Source organism: Vulpes vulpes, chromosome 11 (genome assembly GCF_048418805.1).
Source record: "Vulpes vulpes isolate BD-2025 chromosome 11, VulVul3, whole genome shotgun sequence".
NCBI classification, from domain to species: Eukaryota; Metazoa; Chordata; class Mammalia; order Carnivora; family Canidae; genus Vulpes; species Vulpes vulpes.
Genome location: NC_132790.1, coordinates 66,955,914 through 66,969,036, shown reverse-complemented (window position 1 = coordinate 66,969,036; position 13,123 = coordinate 66,955,914). Strand labels below are relative to the sequence as shown.

The 13,123-nt window shown below is 37.3% G+C and overlaps 1 pseudogene; it reads left to right on the top strand.

Moving 5' to 3' along the window:
- Positions 1-3,845: 3,845 nt before the first annotated feature.
- On the top strand, positions 3,846-11,276 carry LOC140594378 (small ribosomal subunit protein eS6-like; annotated as a pseudogene).
- Positions 11,277-13,123: the final 1,847 nt, after the last annotated feature.

The following is a 13,123-nucleotide window of genomic DNA, read 5'->3' as shown; positions in this document are numbered from 1 at the left end:
TACTGGTAGGAAAAAGAAAAGACCTCAAAATGGAAAAAATGAACAAAATGAATCAATTCACACAGGTGGAAATGTAAATCAGTAGAAAGCACCTAAAGTGGATCTCTTTTCAGGAACCGCCCTGTGGCAGACTCACCCTACACTGTGGCCAAGCAGCCACACACACGCACAATGGATCCCATTGTCTTGCCACAAGTGGTTAGTTGCCCTATAAAATCCTTCTTCAGAAATTTGACATTGCAAATGAAATCTCTGTGTTTTCCTGGTAGCTGGAATAAAGACACATATCACTTGCCTGTGGACTCAGATACAGAGAAAGCTAGTTTGTAGAGGGAAAGAAAAATAAGCAAGGAACAAGAAGGATCTGGAAGAAACCAAGGTAGGAAAGAGGTGGAGAGTAAAAGGTCCCCTGGTTTCAGCTTTTTTCTGAGGCCTGGGAAGCTATTTCAGGTTTTTTTTTTTTTTTTTAAGATTTTATTTATTTATTCATGAGAGACACAGAGAGGCAGAGACACAGGCAGAAGGAGAAGCAGGCTCCATGAAGGGAGCCCGACATGGGACTTGATCCCGAAACTCCAGGATCACACCCTGGGCTGAAGGCAGGCGCCAAACCGCTGATCCCCCATTTCGGGTTTTGTTTCAGTTAGTGTGTTTTGGCTACTTGAAAATAAGAATAACAATAATTTTAACCAATATCTTCCCAATATCAGAAAATATGCTAAAAATCATTCATTCAACTATTTATTGGGTATCTTGTGCCCAGAAATTGAGAAATATGGCTTTAAGAATAAGCCTTTATCACATACAATTGGCCATTGGACACATGAAAAAATGTTCAATATCACTCGGCATTGGAGAAATACAAATTAAAACCATGATGAGACACCACCTCACACCAGTCAGAATGACAAAAAACAACTCAGGAAATGACAGATGTAGGCAAGGATGTGGAGATAGGGGTACCCTCTTACACTGTTGGGAATGCAAATTGGAACACCCACTGTGGAAGACAATATGGAGGTTCCTCAAAAAGTTGAAAATAGAACTACCCTACAACCCAGCAATTGCACTACTAGGTATTTACTCTAAAGATACAAATGTAGTGATCTGAAGGGGCACCTGCACCCCAGTGTTTATAGCACCCATGTCCACTACATCCAAAATGTGGAAAGAGGCCAGATGTCCATTGACAGATGAATGGATAAAGAAGATGTGATGATGTACATGTGTACAATGGAATACTACACAGCCATCCAAAAAATGAAATCTTGCCATTTGCAACGACATGGATGAAACTAGCATATATTATGCTAAGCAAAATAAGTCAATCAGAGAATGACAATTATCATATGCTCTCACTCATATGTGGAATTTTTTTTTCATATGTGGAATTTAAGGAACAAAACAGAGGATCACAGAGGAAGAGAGGAAAAAATAAAACAAGATGAAATCAGAGAGGGAGAGAAACCACAAGAGACATTTTTTTTAAAAGATTTTATTTATTTATTCGTTTGAGACAGAGAGAGAGAGAGAGAAAGAGAAAGAGAGAGGCAGAGACACAGGCAGAGGGAAAAGCAGGCTGCATGCAGGGAGCCCACGCGGGACTCAATACCATGTCTCCAGGATCACGCCCTGGACTGAAGGTGGCGCCTAACCGCTGAGCCACCCAGGCTGCCCTGCAAGAGACTCTTGATCAGAGGAGACAAACTGAGGGTCGCTGGAGGGGAGTTGGGTGGGGGATGGGGATACTGCGTGATGAACATTAAGAAGCACTGGGTATTATATAAGACTGATGAATCACTGGTCTTTATCTCTGAAACTAATAATACATTATATGTTAATTAATTGAATTTAAATAAAAATTTTTAAAAAGACTAAATCTTCATCTTCATGGAGTATACAGTTGAGTAAGGAAAGAGATACTAATCAAGTAATTATGAGATAGTGCAGGTTTTCCTAAGAGTGTACACCAGGATTGTTGTACCCTTCACTAAGTCTTTTGGAATAGAGGATTAGACCAAAATAATCATTTATTCATTTGTGGCTAAAGAAGTCCTTCTGAGCGTTTATGATGTTTTGTCCTCTTTTCAGGCAGAGGACCTTTTTACTGCTATCATAAAATATCCAAAGTCAAAAGCTTTAATGATGGAAGGGTAGAAAATCTAACTGTAGAATCTGAGACTCAAAGCATGATTGGCCAAGTCACAGGTTTCCTACTTCATCAAAAGTACATATTTCTCCCTGATCATAAATAAGTATCTTTTCTCCCAGTTACAAAGAGTAAGTGACTCAAAAGGCTCAATCCAGAAACATGCGGACATTGGAAAACTAGTCTAGTTCTTATGCAGACACCCATATTTTCTCCTGAATGGTCCTGCTTTGATTCCAAAATATGCATGTGAAGATATTTATCATCCTTTTCTTTCATGAAATCTTACATTAAGGAGATTTGGGGAAGGGATAAAAATATCTTTTGGAGTATTTTTAAAAATCCATGTTTTTAAAATATGCTAGAGAATTTTCTGTGATTCCTGAGCCTAGCTACCAGCTGGCTAACATTTTGACCTATTATAAGCTGACCTTTTGACCTATTATAAGCTCTAATACTGGAACAATGTTTGTCCAGAGAAATGCATCTGGAACCAGAAAGACTGGGTTCTGAGGACATCTTGACTCTATTTCCAAGTTGCATGATCTTCTAGGTCTTATTTTACTTATCTGTGAAATGTTGTGTTCCAGCTCTGTGATTCTCTATTGACTAAATGGTGACAAAAGGAGAATAAAAATGTAATGGCATAAACAGAATATGGAAGGAGAGCATTCTGTATAGTTGCTGCATTGCCTGCAGACTACAAGTTAGTGTGAAACCCTGAACTAGAGAGAGCAGAAGATGAGCCAGACTCAGCTCACACCAACAAACATGTTATAGCCAGAGGATGCTTCACCCTGGTTAAATACCAGATGAATTAAAGGCTATTGCCAGCAGCTGTGAAGAATGTCACTAGGATGTCGTCTGATTGCCCAATGAATACTATGAGTGAAGGGTGTCGGCTCCTAAGGGAAGGTCAGCCACATTTCCAATGGTTCAACTGTGGGGTTTGGCTGGAGGCACCCACAGACACACAGGTGCCGGGAAATGTCTCTTTCTTGCATTGTGCACCAGGACAGGCCAACTCCACACTGTCAGATGAAGTGTAGCATAGATAGCCTGAGTCACAATGGGAAAAAACAGCAAATCTGGGGCAGGCATTGGGCTCTGGGGAGCAGAGGAGTATGTCTGTGTTGGAACTTTCCTTCCTTCCTTCTTTCCTTCCTTCCTTCCTTCCTTCCTTCCTTCCTTCCTTCCTTCCTTCCTTCCTTTCTTCCTTCCTTCATTCCTTCCTTCCTTCTTCCCTCCCTCCCTCTCTCTCCTCTTCTCTCTCCTTCCTTCCCTTCCTCTGTCTCCTTCTCTCTTTCTTTCCTTCTTTCCTTTTTCCTCCTCCTCCTCCTTTTTCTTTTACATGAGAGAACTAATTGTCTTGTCACTGTGCCTACAAGTTATTATAAACTTTACTTGAGAGAGAGAGAGAGAGAGAGAAATCTGATCTATTTGTATTGGAATCCTGAGGGTTTATGAGTCACCATCAGGTGGGTACAATCAGGTGGGTTGAGGGTTCCTCTCCTCAACCAGAGATGCTTGATTTTCATTTGTTCATGTGTCAAGCTTCAATATGGGATGTTAATTAAGAAATTATTTCATTGATCAAAATAAAATGATAAGTAAAATTTAAGACCACTAAATCAGAGCTTCTTTTCAGTGAGTATATGAATCCCCTGGAAAATTAAAATGCAGATTCTGAGTCAGCATGGGGGTGCTGAGCTTCTGCCTTTCTAACAAGTTCCCAGGTAATGCCAAAGCTGCTGATCTGTGGACCACAATTTGGGAAGAAAGGTACTAGGTAAACTTTCTAGATGAATAACCATAACACCCGTACCATTCTTAGGATATTGTCTATTATTATATTTGTTTTTATTTTTAAGTTTTGAGTATTATGTTTGTTTATTTTTAAATTGCTTTAATGAGATTTAATTTAGATATTATTCAATTTACTCTTTTAGAGTGCACAATTCTGTGGTTTTAGAATATTAGTATATATATTTAGTACAGTATATAGTATATATTTTTTAAGATTTTATTTTTATTTATTCATGAGAGACACAAAGAGGCAAAGACATAGGCAGAGGGAAAAGGAGGCTTTCTGCAGGGAGCCCGATGCAGGACTCAATCTTAGGACTCCAGGATCACGACCTGAGCCAAAGGCAGACACTCAACCACTGAGCCATACAGGCACCCCAGTATGCAGTATATTTAATATATATTCAGTGGGTTTAGTTTATTTAGAGTTGTGCAACCATTACCACTATCTAATTTTAGAACATTTTCATCATGCCAAAAGAAACTTGTGATGGTAAATTTTAAGTGTCAACTTGACTGGGCCAAATTTTTTTTGAGTTATCTCTACATCCAATGTGGAGCTCAAACTCACAACCCTAAGATCAAGAGTCATATGCTTTACTGACTGAACCAGCCAGGTGTTCCAACTGTGACAATTTTTTGTCAAAATTATTCTAGGTGTTTCTGTTAGGGTGGTTTTGTATGTGATAAATTGGTAGACTGAGTAAAGCAGATTGTTCTCTCTCAAGTGAGTGAGCCCCATCCAATCAGTTGAAGAAGTCCAACTGAACACCAGCTCTTCCTGGATCTTGATCCTGATAGCCTTCAGACTGGAACTATACCATCAGCTCTCCTGGGGCTCCAGCTAACAACTCAACCTGAAAATCTTGGGACTTTCCAGCCTCCATAATTATGTGCCCCAATTCCTCATGATAAATCTCCTATAATAAATACGTATATCTGTACTAATTGGTTCTGTTCCACTGGAGAACTGTGACTAATACAAAACCTCATAACCGTTACCTGATTTCCCTCAGTCCCTAATTAGCAACCACTATTCTACTTTCTGCCTCTGTGGATTTGACAATTCTGGGCACTTCATATAAATGGAATCATAACTTATGTAGCCTTTTTTGAATGTCTTCTTTCACTCAGCACAATGTTTTTAAGGCATCTATGTTGTACCGTATATCCTATACTGCCTATCTTTTTCCAGCTAAGCTCCAGATCTTACCAGTGGCCCAGGCAGAGGAACAGGCGTTATTAATTGCTGTGTCTTCAGCACCAAGAACAGGCCTGCAATATGATATGTGTTAAATGAATAGGTGTTCAATGAACACATGAAAGACAATACCTGCTGAGCTAGGAGTACTAGAGAGCAAGTTCAAGGGACATAGGGAATGTGACCAAGAGGTTTCAATATATGTACAGGGAGTGTTGGGGGTGAGGTGACTGTGGTTGCTTTAACAACTGTAAAGTTGCTCTCAAGTGAGGGTAGGAGTGTGACTAATGGGCTTTCCAATGAACACATAAACCCAATCTTCATCTAACCCTTTACCTGAGCTAGGTTTTCAGAGGAACTGGCTTATTTTAAGGCTGTTCCAAGAAGACCAAGTTAATTTATGCATTGAACATGGGAGTCCATTTCAGCTTTGAGGACCTGCCATGAAAGTCTCAAGAAATGTGGAACGAATGACATAAAAATAATCTCAAAAAAATAAGGTCACTTTCTTTTGAATTCAATTGAATTATATAAAGGAAATATAAATTGTACATCTATCATATATAAAGTACTGTGGATATAAGAATGAATAAGACAGATTCTTTATGAAATTTGTAATTTAATCTGTGGTCAATGCTTCTTAAAAATAATCTTTGAAGTGCAGCCCAGGTGGCTCAGCAGTTTAGCGCCGCCTTCAGTCCAGGGCGTGATCCTGGAGAAGTGATATTGAGTCCCTCGTGGGGCTCCCTGCATGGAGTCTGCTTGTCTCTCTGCCTGTGTCTCTGCCTCTGTGTGTCTCTTGTGAATAAATAAATAAAATCTTTTAAAAAAATATTTGAAATATTTAAAACATCTTTGAAAAAAGAACCTAGTAGAACCTAGTAGACAAAATCTCTTGAATTCCACTTTCACCATTTTTCTTCTAGAAGCTGTATATGTCCATATAATATCATTTCATTTTTAAATAAGCACTAAAATAGGATTAGAACTCTAAAACTGTAAGCAGGAAATTTGAGTCCAAATTCTATCTGCCTTCAATTGTGTCCTTTCTACTTTCTTCTCCACCTCTAGGAAGGATACCATTTTTATGTGCAAATCTAATAATGCTATTCATTTGCTTAAAATCTCTCTATCACCAGTTGACTATAGCACAGTCATCTCCTCATTTATATAGTGATAACAAAATCAACCAGCTGTATGTTATTCACAAAAGATGCTCCAAAAATGAAATGATACAGAAAGACTCAAAATAACAGAAACAAACTCTAAAATGCTAACAAAAGACACTAAGTGTGCAATATTTAAAATAGACTGAATAGAATTCAATTAACATAAATTATTAAAAGGGGGTTTTATAATAGTAAATAGGTAAATACATTGAAAAATGATCAGTTATAAACCTTTGAACTCCTACTAACACATTAAGCAAAAAAAGAAAAAATAATAATTTTACAGACAAATTAATAAAACCACATGCATAATAGGAAGCTAACAAATGACCTCTCTCAAAATTTGACAGATGAAGAAGGTGAGCTATAAAGGTATAATAAATACAAATAGCATAATTAACATAATACACAATTAACTTTAGATATAACATACATATGTATCCAGCAAAGGCAAATTCATAGCAATTTCAAATATCCATGAATGAATGAAACAATGGAAATCTCGCAATACATGAAGAACAAAGAAAAATTGTAATAGATTCCTAAAGCAGAAATCTTATAGATCATATTCTGACTGTATTTTATTTTATCTTTTTAAAATATTTTATTTATTTATTTGAGATAGAAAGAGAGCACAAGCAGGGAGAGAGATAGAGGGGGGAGCAGACTCCTCACTGAGCAGGGACCCCCGATGGAAGATTCTATTCCAGGACCCTGGAACCATGACCTGAGCTGAAAGCAGACACTTAGCTGACTGAGCTACCCAGGTGCCCTCTATGACAGTATTTTAATAGAACTAGAAGTTAGCAAGAAAATAAAAGCCAAAACAAGTCAATTCATTTTAAAATTGAAAATAATCACAGCATAGTCTAGTAACTGTTCAGATAAATAAGATGTCAAAACTGATATTATAGAGTTTTTAGAAATGATAATGAGAAAATTTCAAACAAAAAGGTTCTTTTTGTGCCCTGTGTTACTTGTAGCATAGTTTTGATCTTCGATTGCATTTATTAGAAAATACAAAAAAGTAACTACATGGCATTTGACTGTAGGTATTTATACTTTCTATTTCCCCACACCAGATTAGAATGCCAGTAAAGACATTAACACACTATTGATTGACAAGGAGAGAAAGTCAAAACTTTAGTTGAGGAGTTTCGATTATTTTGGAAAGTTGAAAAGCACCTGATTCAACTGAATAGTTTAAATTATTATCCAAATGTCTACAGACAATGCTATCAACAAGTGGTGCACAATTCAGCCCTGCACCTCTGTCAAGCATGGCTCCAAATGGTATCAGGGAGCATGGAAGGTGCAACTGGGTCATGGGGCTGACATGAGAGATAGCTTGAAGGTCTCTTCACAGAGTAGCCAGACACTTAGGTCCTTTCACACTATGTAGCCTAGCAACCAGCCAAGTCTCTGCAACTTCCCACGTGGCACTGGACATGCATATTCTAGAGGACTTGACACCTTGAGGACTAAATCTTGAGCACCTGAGGAACAGCATGAAACAAAGGAGTGGGGGATCAGAGCAGGGTTGAGAATAGGAGATAAATTTCCTGACACTGCTCATCAAAATTCCAATAGTCAGAAGGGTGGCTGACTCCACTCTGGGGTAAGGGAATTGGAAAACTAATGTTCAAGGGTCCTTCAGCAAATATGGCATTGTATACTCCCTTCACCATTCAACTAACTTACCCATGTACAAGCTTCCTATCAGCATTTCAGTGCCTAAATCTTAAATATGATGGTACAGTCAATGATCTTTAAACATTTTGGGAAATATACCTAAGTGAAAAGAAAATCACGAAAAAAAAAAAGAAAGAAAGAAACAGGGAAAAGGGATCCCAAAATAATTTAGGGGGAGGGCAGCAGAAGAAGGTTTGAAAATAACTATCATAACCTGGGAGATAACAAAAACAATGTATTGATAAGTAATGAAAAGGCATAAACAGTATATAAGGCAATTAAGAATGTGCTATCAGAAATTTTAAGTTCCATAGAGGGATTCAAAGATAAAAGTTAAGGAAACTTCACAGAAGCTAAGATAAATCAAATAATTAATAAATAAGCAAATAAATAGAATATGGGAAAGAACATAGGAAAACATTAGAGAATCCAAGAATGTGGTATCCCACTGTTAGCAGCTACAGAAATAAAACTGGGTATATAGGGGGGAGAAAATTATCAAGAAAAATTACAAGAAAACTTTAAAAACCAAAGGACACATCACAGATTGAAGGGTCTATCAAATGGAGTGAGACAGACTCATACCAACATCCACCATTATAAAAATCTCAAAATGCTGTAGGTGAAAGGAAGATGCAAAAATAGGTCCTACACAAGGATATGGGAATGAGAATAACCAGATTTTTTAACCTGAATACTAGGTGCTATAAGATAGTAGAACAATGCCTTCAGAACTAAGGAAAAATGATTTTTAAACTAGAGTTTCATACCTAACCAAACCATCAATTAAACATGAGCCTAAAATTGAGGTAAATCAGACTTACAAGCATCTCCCACTCATTGTTCTTATGGAAAATCTTGGAGGATGTGCTTCAGTAAAATGAGAATAAAATGAAAAGTAAAAACATGAGATCCAGGAAAGATGGGATTTTAGGTAAGAAAAGAATGAAAGGAAGCCTCTTGGCAGCAACTCTACAACTGGCCTAGAGACCAACCAGTCCAGATGGAGTCAGAGGCTGGGGAGCTGGGGTGAGGAAGTAGCCAGGACAGAAATGTAGTGAAGAGATTATTTGCTGTACTTTGGTGTTTGGAAGAAAAATGATAGGTTTCTCTTGGAGCATTTGGAAAATCATTGCCATACATACATAGACTGCTAAACAAAAGAAAAAGGTATGATAAATATAAACTCCAGCAAAAACAAAAAGTGCATAAGAAAGAAAAGACAATATGCTTTTATGTTTTGCTTGATAGCAAACTATATTTTATACAATCATAATATTTTAAATACTGGCTATAATTTAAGCCTAATTATAATAGAGATGTTGGGTTGTATGGCATTTCTGTAACAAAGCAAAGCATAACAGAAGTTAATAGATTATAAGAAGTTATAGATAATATCTAAAGCTGATAAATAAATAAATAACAACAGAAGTATTTTTTAGTGATAGGATAGTAAGGACTTAATGCAATAGTAAAAGATTTATCTGTATTTTCTTCTAAGAAACAGAACTGGAATATATGAAGAAATGGAGAGAGTACAGTTACTTTTTCAGGGAGTGGGGTATCACCTTTTTAGTAGTAATTGATTTTATTGCCTTTGTGCTTCATTTATTCATTATTTATTTATTTAGGTTTTATTTATTTATTTCAAAGAAAGAAAGAGAGAGCCCACAAGTGGGGGGAGAGGCAGAGGGATAAGCAGACTCCCCACTGAATGGGGAGCCCAAAACCAGGCTTGATGCAGGACCCTATGAACATGACCTGAGCTGAAATCAGACACTTAACCAACTGAGCCATCCATGTGCCCTGCTTATATTTATTTTGTTAAAATTGTGCGTTGATTTTATTTTTATTTTATTTTTATTTTTTTTTTGTGCGTTGATTTTAAAGAGGAAAATAGATGTATAAGCACTAAACTTAGAAAATGAAAAAGGAGACTAGAAAAACTAAAGAAAGTGGAAGGAATTAATAATGTTAAAATAAAATAATAAAATCTGACTTAATAAAACTGAAAGCTTGTTCTAATAAAAGCGCAATGCAATAGTAAAACTTGGGGCAAGCCTGATAAAGAAAAGAAGAAAACAAGTCACTAAGCAATATTAGTGATAAGAAAAAGGTAATAAACACTAAAATGGGAAATGAAAACAAGAAGAAAAATTGTAGGAGGATGACTTATACATCTTGGTACCAAGATATTTTAAAATCTAGAAGAAACAGATGACCTTTTAGCAAATCAGGGGTAGATTTGCAACCATGGGAGAAACTGAACAGGTGACAATAAGTTATCTACAAAGCCCAGACAACTTTCAGGGTCAGTTTATTTAAGGTCCAGGAGAGGGGTCTCCTTTTCGTGGCGCCTCCGAGGCGGTAGGCCGCTTCGGGGTGAAGCTGAACCTCTCTTTCCCAGCTACTGGCTGCCAGAAGCTCATTGAAGTGGATGATGAGCGCAAACCGCGCACCTTTTATGAGAAGCCTATGGCCACAGGAGTTGCTGCCGCTGCTCTGGGCGAGGAATGGGAGGGTGACGTGGTGCAAATCTGTTCGCGGTTGCGTTGTGGACGCCAATCTCAGTGTTCTCAATTTGGTTATCGTGAAAAAAGGGGAGAAGGATATTCCTGGACTCACGGATACTACTGTGCCTCGTCCCCTGGGGCCCAAAGGAGCCAGCAGAATCCGAAAGCTTTTTTTTTTTTTTTTTTAATTTATGATAGTCACAGAGAGAGAGAGAGAGAGAGAGAGAGAGAGGCAGAGACACAGGCGGAGGGAGAAACAGGCTCCATGCACCGGGAGCCCCACCTGGGATTCGATCCCGGGTCTCCAGGATCGCGCCCTGGGCCAAAGGCAGGCGCCAAACCACTGCGCCACCCAGGGATCCCCGAAAGCTTTTTAATCTGTCCAAAGAAGACGAAGTCCGCCAGTATGTTGTTAGAAAGCCCCTAAACAAAGAAGGTAAGAAACCTAGAACCAAAGCACCCAAGATTCAGCGTCTTGTTACTCCACGTGTCCTCCAACACAAACGTCGGCGTATTGCTTTGAAGAAACAGCGTACTAAGAAAAATAAGGAAGAGGCTGCAGAATATGCTAAACTTTTGGCCAAGAGAATGAAGGAGGCCAAAGAAAAAGGCCAGGAACAGATTGCCAAGAGACGGAGGCTGTCCTCTCTGAGAGCTTCTACCTCTAAGTCTGAGTCCAGTCAAAAATGAGATTTTCTAAGAGTGACAAAATAAATAAGATCAGACACCAAAAAAAAAAAAAAAAAAAAAAAAAAAAGGTCCAAGAGAAAGAATTGCTATTGTTATCCGAAAAAGAAAATCATAGACCAATCTCAGGACTCTAACGTGAACATGCAAATAAAGCTTTAACAAATTAAATTCAGAGTTACACTAAAAATAAATTATACTCATGATCAAGTAAAAATTTTTAAAGCCAAGAATCTAGTAATAGTTCAAGATTAGAAAATTAATTAATTAATGTAATTTGTTATATTTCATTTAAAATAGCAAAATGGTAGGATGTCTGGGTGGCTCAGTAGGTTAAGCATCTAACTCTTGATTTTGGCCTAGGTTATGGTCTCAGGATTGTGAGATCAAGCCCCAAGTTGGGCATGGAACCTGCTTAAAATTCTCTTTCTCTGGGATCCCTGGGTGGCGCAGCGGTTTGGCGCCTGCCTTTGGCCCGGGGCGCGATCCTGGAGACCCGGGATCGAATCCCACGTCGGGCTCCCGGTGCATGGAGCCTGCTTCTCCCTCTGCCTATGTCTCTGCTTCTCTCTCTCTCACTGTGTGCCTATCATAAATAAATAAAATTAAAAAAAAAAATTAAAAATTCTCTTTCTCCCTGTCCCTCTGCCCCTCCCCCACCAATCTCTCCCTCTCTCTCAAAAAAAACCTATAAAAATAGCAAATGACATAATTATTGCAATTGATGATTGTTAAAAGCTTATCATTTTAATATCTGGTTCTGATTCATATTTCATTAAATTGACACAAGTGATCCATTGAAAACCTTGAACAAACATCATACTTAGTTGTGAAATAGTTTGAAACATCCCTATTTATATCAGGAAGAAAATACAGATGCTAGTTAATACATGCAGTATCAATGTTATTTTTGAAGTTCTAGTCAATACTTAAGTAAATAAAAGGGAAACAAGAAAATAATAGAACCATTTACATTTTCAGTTTGTATGGTTGTTTACAGACAACCATACAATTTGTTTACAAATTGAAAAACCACAACTAATAAAAGAGTTGAGTCAGATAGATGGAGGTTATAAGATGTATAAGCAAAAATCAATACTTCTTTTGTGTACCTGAAATAAACAATTTAAAATATAAAAGTTCCCTTTCCATAAATAAAAAGAGTGAAATATCATATAGCACTTAGAAATATACTTACCTGAAAATGTTGAAGACTCTATAAATATCCAAGATCTATAAAGATGTAAATATTTTCTGAGGGAATTTGGAAGACCCAAATAAATGGAAAGATCAACTTGGTTCTCAGATAAGAAGAATCCATAATGTATCAACTCTCCCCAAATGATTTTATAAATTAAACACCAATCCCAATCAATAATTCTCACTATCCGCATGGCTATTTCCTTTACTTTCTTCAGATTTTTCCCAAATGTCCCTTTCTCAGTGAAGAGTTTCCTGATCACCCTATGCAAAATTTCAACCTGTTCCCCTACCCCAGCACTCTGACTTCCTTACTCAACTCCTCTACTTTTTATCTTTTCTTCCTATAGCATTATGTATCTTCTAATTAGCAGATAATTATTTATTGTGTTCATTGTTTATTGTTGGACTTAATCCGCTAGAACGTCAATTCCACTATTGTAGGCATTATCACCTGTGTTCCTCAGTGAGAAATGTCCAGTGCATTATACTTGACATATAAAGTTGCTCAACTAACTTCCAAATACTTTTCTGACAGATTTTCAATTGTCTTCTAACTCTGTTTATGATATGTTTGCCATATGGAAGTTATGTTTTTGGGTTTTTTTTTTTTTTTAAGTAGTAAGATCTATTTTCTTAGTCAATCCAGAATTATATGATAACCATTTATATTTTGGTCTAATGGTTTAATCATTTTATTTTTATT